The sequence below is a fragment of the Trachemys scripta genome, chromosome 2, assembly GCF_013100865.1.
Source record: "Trachemys scripta elegans isolate TJP31775 chromosome 2, CAS_Tse_1.0, whole genome shotgun sequence".
NCBI lineage: Eukaryota > Metazoa > Chordata > Testudines > Emydidae > Trachemys > Trachemys scripta.
This window is the reverse complement of record NC_048299.1, coordinates 214,480,900-214,490,263: the sequence shown is the minus strand read 5'-3', so window position 1 is coordinate 214,490,263 and position 9,364 is coordinate 214,480,900.

Sequence of the window (9,364 nt, the reverse complement as noted above, 5' to 3'; positions counted from 1 at the left end):
GATTCATCTCCCCATATGGTGAGCAGATCCCGTACCTCCCGTTCGGTCCATGCTGGAGCTCTTTTGCGATCCTGGGACTCCATCATGGTTACCTGTGCTGATGAGCTCTGCGTGGTCACCTGTGCTCTCCACGCTGGGCAAACAGGAAATGAAATTCAAACGTTCGCGGGGCTTTTCCTGTCTACCTGGTCAGTTCATCTGAGTTGAGAGCGCTGTCCAGAGCGGTCACAATGAAGCACTGTGGGATAGCTCCCGGAGGCCAATAACGTCGAATTCCATCCACGCTACCCCAAATCCGACCTGCAAAGGCCGATTTCAGCGCTAATCCCCTCGTCGGAGGTGGAGTAAAGAAACCAGTTTAAAGGGCCCTTTAAGTTGAAAAAAAGGGCTTCGTCGTGTGGACGCGTCCAGTCTTAATTCGATTTAACGCTGCTAAATTTGACCTAAACTCGTAGTGTAGACCAGGCCTTTGAGTGTACATCCTCAAAACACTCTCTGTTAAGTGTGTATGTACTCCTTAGGCCAGCATGTTAGCAAATGAGTGACTAGGTTAGAAACAGGACAATTTATCAGCAGCCTGAAAAGCGTCTAAAGCTACTGTGGCCAAAAACGTACCCATTTTGCCCTTAGTAGCAAAGCCACAGTATGTTCTGTTTGTTGAAGTGCAACATCTTTGTAACACAAGTCCATAACAGTGGATAGGAGTGAAACAGTATCTTGATTTTGGTAAGGCTTTTGGCACATGACATTTTCATAAGCATACTAGGGAAATATTGTCTAGATTAAATTACTATAAGGTCAGTGTATAACTGCTTGAAAGACCATTCTCAAAGAGTAGTTATCCGGTTTGCTGTCAAATTGGGAGGATGTATCGAATGGGATCCCAGAGAGGTCAGTATTGGGTCTGATATTGTTCAATATTTTCATTAATCACTTGGATGATCAAATGTAGAATAGATTTACACAACTTGTGGATTATACCAAGCTGAGACGGGTTCCAAGCACTTTGGAGGACAGGATTAGAATTCAAAATGATCTTGATAAATGGGAGAATTGGTCTGAAATCAACGAAGTAACATTAATTAAAGACAAGCGCAAAGTACAGCATGTAGGAAGCAAAAATCAAATGCACAAATACAAAATAGGGAATAAATGGCGAGGCAGCAATACTGCAGAAAAGGATCTGGGGGTTACAGTGGATCACAAATTGATCATAAGTCAACTATGTGATGCTCTTGCAAAAAAATAAAATGTTATTCTGGGATGTATTAACAGGAGTATCGTATGTAAGGCACGGGAGGTAATTGTTCTGCTCTACTTGGCACTGATGAGGCCTCAGCTGGAGTAATGAGTTTCGGTTTGGACACCTCACCTTAAAGATGTGGACAAACCACAGAGAGTCTAGAGGAGAGCAACAAAAATGATAAAAGGTTTAGGAAACTTGATATATGATGAAAGAACTGACAGCAGTGGGCTATAAGTCTTTATATATATATATATAAAAAGTTGTTATGAAGAGGACAGTGATCAACTGTTCTCCAGGTCCACTAAGGTTAGAACAAGAAGTAATTGGCTTAGGGTATGTCTACACTACCCGCCGGATCAATCCAGCAGGGGTTGATTTATCGCATGTAGTCTAGATGCAATAAATTGACCCCCGAGCGCTCTCCGGTCGACTCCTGTACTCCACCGCTGCGAGAGGCACAGGCAGAGTCGACGGGGGAGCGGCAGCAGTTGACTCACCGCAGTGAAGACACCGCGGTCAGTAGGTCTAAGTACGTTGACTTCAGCTACATTATTCACGTAGCTGAAGTTGCGTAACTTAGATCGATTTCCCCTCCCCTCCCCACCCCCCCAGTGTAGACCAGGCCTTATTTTGCAGCAAGGGAGGTTTAGGTTGTATATTAGGAAAATCTTTCCAATTATAAGGATAGTTAAGCACTAGAATAAGCTTCTGATGGAGGTTGTGGAATCCTTGTCATTAGAGGTGTTTGTCTAACTTGTTCTTAACCTGTCAGGGATGATCTAGGTATATTCAATCATGCCTTCAGCATGTGGAGAACAGGAATGGACTAGATGATCTCTTGAGTTCCCTTCCTGTTCTACATTTCCATGATTCTATGATAACAGAAACAGTTAGTTTATTCATAGACAGACTGGATACATCCTGAGTCTTCTATGCTTTAGTAGCCAATTGACCAAGGCAAGATTTAATCACATACAATGTTAAGTCAAAATTTTACAGTGTAATACATATCTGTCTTAATGTATATTATTCCAACCATAAGGAGACAGCTTCTTGAACATTGATTACATTAGTGGTTTTTTTTTTTTTTTTTTTTAAATATGACCCTTCCACAGCAGGAATGATTTAAAGCTAAGAATTTATACTCAATCAGATTTACAAATGTCTAACAAGTCCATTAACTCCTAGCCCCTATGTTACACTTCGCCAACAAAATGGTTATGAAATTGTGTATAAATCATCTGTCTCCTCTGTAACTTATCTCCTTTTGCCCTCACTGTGCAGTAATATCAAATAGCACTCTCAAATATCTTGGAGTGGTTATGACCGTGCTATAAGCACAGTACAGTATGTGAATGCATTGTAATATGAGTGAAAGATCATGATTTATGAGGAATACAACTTCTATTCATGTGCATATTTCCTAAATTACCAGTTATGGGAAGAGATTAATGGAAATACAGACACTACAAGTGGGGCAGTCTAAGACCATGATCCTGCAAAGACACACATGCATAATGGGACTATTCAGTGTATAAAGTTAAGCACATGCATAAGCCTCTGCAGAATGAAGGCCTGATTGAATTTGAATACCAATTACAGAGCCAAATCTATTTAGCTATTTATCTAACCCATCAATTTGACACACATCGTCCATTAGAAAAAAAGAAAGGCAAAGTGTGAGATAAAAAAAATGAACTTTACAACTTTTACTGAAAATATGCCACCAGCCATATGGCTTTAAATTCCTAAAATATACTCAAAACAAAGATATGAATGTCTGTGCTTGTTTCAAATAAAATAACCATAAGTATTGTGACGTTCCCCTCTGGTGTTGTCTGGACCGGTGATCTGCTAGGTCACTCCAATCCTTGACTCTGGGAGCCAGCCTTACCCTGCTCTGCTGTGAGAACCCCCACTCCTGAGCTGTTCACGCACAGCCTCTGGCATGTAAGCTGCTCCATGGATTGTGCAGCGGAATGACACTAGCAAATATGTATGGTCCCAGACACAACCCTAGGAACCTCCGTCTTGCAGTGCCCAGTTATGCCCACTGGATGCTGCAAACTTATGAGTTCGTCAATTTAACAAAGAAATTGATATGTACCAAGCTTGTTATCCCAAAGGGAGTCTCTGACACGCTTCAAACCAAACGCACTGCTTCAGGTAGAATAAACAAACAAATTTATTAACTATAAAGATAGATTTTAAGTGATTATAAATCAAAGCATAACAAGTCAGATTTGGTCAAATGAAATAAAAGCAAAATGCATTCTAAGCTGATCTTAACACTTAGATGCTTCTCACCACAGTCTGGCTGGTTGCTCTTCAGACAGGCTCTCCCCTTTGATCAGCGCTTCAGTTGCTTGGGGGTACTGGTGGGGTCTGTAGATGTAAGTGGAAGAGAGAGAGAGAGAGCATGGCATATCTCTCTCCCTTTTATCATGTTGTTTCTTCCCTCTTGGCTTTGCCCCACCCCTCCTCCCTTTCAGGTCAGGTAAGCATTACCTCATTGCAGTTCCAAACTGACCAAAGGAAGGGGTGTGACTCACTGGAGACTCTAACAGATTTTTTGTTGCGGCCTAGGCCAGCATCTATTGTTCCTGTGAGGCTGGGCTGGGTTTGTCCCATTCATACCCTGACGAGGTGTGAACTGCCCTTCTGCTTATGGAGAGTTTTTGTCTGGGCTTGCTTTAAGCCATGAGGATACATTTTCAGCCTTATAAATTAATACATGAAATTATAACCTATAACATTACTATAACAATTACTGTAACATTACTATAACAAACATGCTCACTGCATCATGAACCTTCTGAAGACACCCAACATGACAAACCTTGCATTGGATACCACACTATCATTTTATAAAGATGAACATGGGGGTGTAGGGTGTTCTTCCCAGGTACAGAGCATCGCAAGTATATATTGTTATTATTGGTGGCAGAGTAGTGACACCTATTGTTGAGGGTGCCTAACACTTTGCATTATAATCTTCCCCTTTTCCATTGCTTATAAGATTAACAAACTAATCTTTCAGGCTGAAATTTCCCTTGCTTGGTGGCTGATTTAAGTTGAATTTTTTTGTTTTGTTTTGGAAAAGTCCTTGCAAAGTGGCTTTTGGAATGGGGACCTGCCCAAACCCCTTTCTAAGTTTCAGCCATAGAGAAGGAACTCCCAAGTTACCATAGCTGCCCATCTAGCTCTACTAATTTATACATATTGATGCACGTACTGATGGTCCAGCCCTCATATGGAAGACAGATTTCCATCAGCCTCTAATGGCTTGCTTTGAAATCTGCTAGATGAATACACTCAGGGATGAGGCACAAAGGGATTTAGGTACCTAACTGCTACTTTAGGAATCTGAATCAAAAATTTAGATCAACCCCCTTCATTCAGCTGCCATCTGACTCCATAGATCCTTAAAGACCCTAGGTGGCTATAGTTTTGCTGGTGAAATACCTAAATTGGACCTGGAGGTGTAGTTTTCAGCTTGCAGAGATGTACCTGTGCTAGTTCGATCAGAACTAGCAAGCTAAAAACAGAAGGGTAGCTAGGCATACCCTGCGGCATATTAAATTTGCCTATGAGCATGGGGGTGCCTAGCTCACACCTAAGCCCTGGAAAGATCCTCAGTCTAGGTATTCCCTCTCTACCTGGCCTGTGGGGCCTGATACAGTTGGTGTTCTCAGAGGCTGCCTACCAAAATGTGCCCTCCACCCCAAAAACAATGTCACTAGAGGAGGAGCCTCTCATACCTTTTAGCCCAGTGGTTAGATTTCTCATTCAGGATGTAGGATCATAGAATCATAGAACTGGAAGGGACCTCTAGAGGTCATTTAGTCCAGTTCCCTGCACTCAAGGCAGGACTCAGCATTATCTAGACCAGTGGTTCCAAAACTTGTTCCGCTGCTTGTGCAGGGAAAGCCCCTGGAGGGCCGGGCCGGTTTGTATACCTGCCGCGTCCACATGTTCGGCTGATCGCGGTGCCCAGTGGCCATGGTTCGCTGCTCCAGGCTTTCTCTAATTTGTCCACATCTTTCTTTAAATGTGGTGCCCAGAACTGGACACAATACTCCAGTTGAGGCCTAATCAGCATGGAGTAAAGGGGAAGAAATATTTCTCATGTCTTGATTACAATACTCCTGCTAATACATCCCAGAATGATGTTTGCTTTTTTTGCAACAGCATTACACTGTTGACTCATATTTAGCTTGTGATCCACTATGACCCCCAGATTCGTTTACGCAGTACTCCTTCCTAGGCAGTCATTTCCCATTTTGTATGTGTACAACTGATTGTTCCTTCCTAAGTGGAGTACTTTGCATTTGTCCTTATTGAATTTCATCCTGTTTACTTCAGACCATTTCTCCAGTTTGTCCAGATCATTTTGAATTTTAATCCTATCCTCCAAAACACTTGTAACCCCTCCCAGCTTGGTATTGTCCGCAAACTTTATAAGTGTACTCTGTATGCCATTATCTAAATCACTGATGAAGATATTAGACAGAACCAGACCCAGAACCGATCCCTGCAGGACACCACTCATTATGCCCTTCCAGCATGACTTTGAACAACTGATAACTACTCTCTGGCAACAATTTTCCAACCAGTTATGCCTTTTAGTACCCCATCTAGGTTGTATTTTCCCTAGTTTGATGATGAGAAGGTCATGCAAGACAGTATCAAAAGCTTTACTAAAGTCAAGATATTCCACACCTACCACTTTCCCCCAACCACAAGGCTTGTTACCCTCTCAAAGAAAGCTATCAGGTTGGTTTGACATAATTTGTTCTTGACAAATCCATGCTGACTGTTATTAATCACCTTATTATCTTCTAGGTGTTTGCAAATTGATTGCTTAATTATTTGTGCCATAATCTTTCCGGGTACAGAAGTTAAGCTGACTGGTCTGTAATTCCCCAGGTTGTCCTTATTTCCCTTTTTATAGATGGGCACTATATTTACCCCTTTCCAGTCTTCTGGAATGTCTCTTGTCTTCCATGACTTTTCAAAGATAATTGCTAATGGCTCAGATATCTCCTCAGTCAGCTCCTTGAGTATTCTAGATGCATTTAATCAGGCCCTGGTGATTTGCAGACATCTAACTTTTCTACGTAATTTTTGACTTGTTCTTTCCCTATTTTAGACTCTGATCCTACCTCATTTTCACTGGCATTCACTATTTTAGATGTCCCATCGCCACTAACCTTCTTGGTAAAAACCAAAACAAAGAAATCATTAAGCATCTCTGCCATTTCCACATTTTAGAATCATAGACTTTACGGTCAGAAGGGACCATTATGATTATCTAGTCAGACCTCCTACACAAAGCAGGCCACAGAATCTCACCCACCCACTCCTGTATCAAACTCCTAATCTATGTCTGAGCTATTGAAGTCCTCAAATTGTGGTTTAAAGACTTCAAGGTGCAGAGAATCCTCCAGCAAGTGACCCATGCCCCACGCTGCAGAGGAAGGAGAAAAACCCCAGGGCCTCTGCCAATCTGCCCCGGAGGAAAATTCCTTCCCGACCCCAAATATGGCAATCAGCTAAACCCTGAGCATGTGGGCAAGACTCACCAGCCAGAAACCCAGGAAAGAATTCTCTATAGTAACTCAGATCCCATCCCATCTAACATCCCATCACAGGCCATTGGGCATATTTACCGCTAATAGTCAAATTTCAATTAATTGACAAAATTAGGCTATCCCATCATATCATCCCCTCCATAAACTTATCAAGCCTAGTCTTGAAGCCAGATTTGTCTTTTTTCCCCCACTGCTCCCCTTGGAAGGCTGTTCCAGAACTTCACTCCTCTGATGGCTAGAAACCTTCATCTAATTTCAAGTCTAAACTTCCTGATGGTCAGTTTATATCCATTTGTTCTTGTGTCCACATTGGTACTGAGCTTAAATAATTCCTCTCCCTCCCTTATATTTGTAGAGAGCAATCAAATATCCCCTCAGCCTTGTTTTGGTTAGGCTAAACAAGCCAAGCTCTTTGAGTCTCCTTTCATAAGACAGGTTTTCCATTCCTCGGATCATCCTAGTAGCCTCTCTCTGTACCTGTTCCAGTTTGAATTCATCCTCTTAAATATGGGAGACCCAAACTGCACACAGTATTCCAGATGAGGTCTCACCAGTGCCTTGTATAACAGTACTAACACCTCCTTATCTCTACTGGAAATACCTTGTCTGATGCATCCCAAGACCGCATTCGCTTTTTTCACGGCCATATCACATTGGCGGCTTATAGTCCTCTCCCACCCTGGTATTTATCCCTCTGGTATATTTATAGAGAGCAATCATATCTCACCTCAGCCTTCTTTTGGTTAGGCTAAACAAGAGGAACTCTTTGAGTCTCCTTTCATAAGACAGGTTTTCTATTCCTCGGATCATCCTAGTAGCCCTTTTCTGTACCTGTTCCAGTTTGAATTCACCCTTCTTAAACATGGGAGACCAGAACTGCACACAGTATTCCAGATGCATCCCAAGACCGCATTAGCTTTTTTCACAGCCATATCACATTGGCTGTTCATAGTCATCCTGTGATCAACCAATACTCCGAGGTCCTTCTCCTCCTCTGTTACTTCCAATTGATGCGTCTCCAGCTTATAACAAAAATTCTTGCTATTAATCCCTAAATGCATGACCTTGCACTTTTCACTATTAAATTTCATCCTATTACTATGACTCCAGTTTACAAGGTCATCCAGATCCTCCTGTATGATATCCTGGTCCTTCTCTGTATTGGCAATACCTCCCAGCTTTGTGTCATCCGCAAACTTTATTAGCACATTCCCACTTTTTGTGCCAAGGTCAGTAATATAAAGATTAAATAAGATTGGTCCCAAAATCGATCCCTGAGGAACTCCACTAGTAACCTGCTTCCAACCTGACAATTCATCTTTTAGTACGACCCGTTGTAGTCTCCCCTTTAACCAGTCCCTTTCCCACCTTTCAATTTTCATATTGATCCCCATCTTTTCCAATTTAGCTAATAATTCCCCATGTGGAACCATATCAAATGCCTTACTGAAAGCGAGGTAAATTAGATCCATTGCATTTCCTTTGTCTAAAAGATCTGTTACCTTCTCAAAGAAGGGTATCAGGTTGGTTTGGTCTACCTTTTGTAGATATTGTAGTTTGTCCCAATTACCACTGACCTCAATGTCCTTAACTACTTTCTCCTTCAAAATATTTTCCAAGTCCTTGCATACTACAGATGTCAAACTAACAGGCCTGTAGTTACTCGGATCACTTTTTCTCCCTTTCTTAAAAATAGGAACTATGTTAGCAATTCTCCAGTCATACGGTATAACCCCTGAGTTTACAGATTAATTAAAAATTCTTGCTAATGGGCGTGCAATTTCATGTGCCAGTTTCTTTAATATTCTTGGGTGAAGATTATCTGGGCCCCCTGATTTAGTCCCATTAAGCTGTTGGAGTTTGGTTTCTTCCTCGGATGTGGTAATATCTACCTCCATATCCTCATTCCCACTTGTCATCCTACCATTATCCCTAAACTCCTCATTAGCCTCATTAAAGACTGAGGCAAAGTATTTGTTTAGATATTGGGCTATGCCTAGATTATCCTTAACCTCCACTCCAGCCTCAGTGTTTAGTAGCAGTCCCACTTCTTCTTTCTTTGTTTTCTTCTTATTTATATGGCTATAGAACCTTTTACTGTTGGTTTTAATTCCCTTTGCAAGGTCCAACTCTACATGGCTTTTGGCCTTTCTCACTTTATCCCTACATGTTCTGACCTCAATAAGGTATGTTTCCTTGCTGATTACTCCCATCTTCCACTCCTTGTAGGCTTTCTGCTTTTCTCTTAATCACCTCTCTGAAATGCTTGCTCATCCAGCTTCGTCTACAATTCCTGCCTATGAAATTTTCCCCCTTTCTTGAGATGCAGACTTCTGATAGTTTCTGCAACTTTGACTTGATGTAATTCCCGGCCTCCTTGGCCACAAGTTCTTCAGTCCAATCCACTTCCCTAACTAATTTCCTTAATTTTTTCAAGTTAGCCCTTTTGAAATCAAAAACCCTAGTCACAGATCTATTTTTGTTTATCCTTCCATTTAGTTTAAACTGAATTAGCTCATGATCG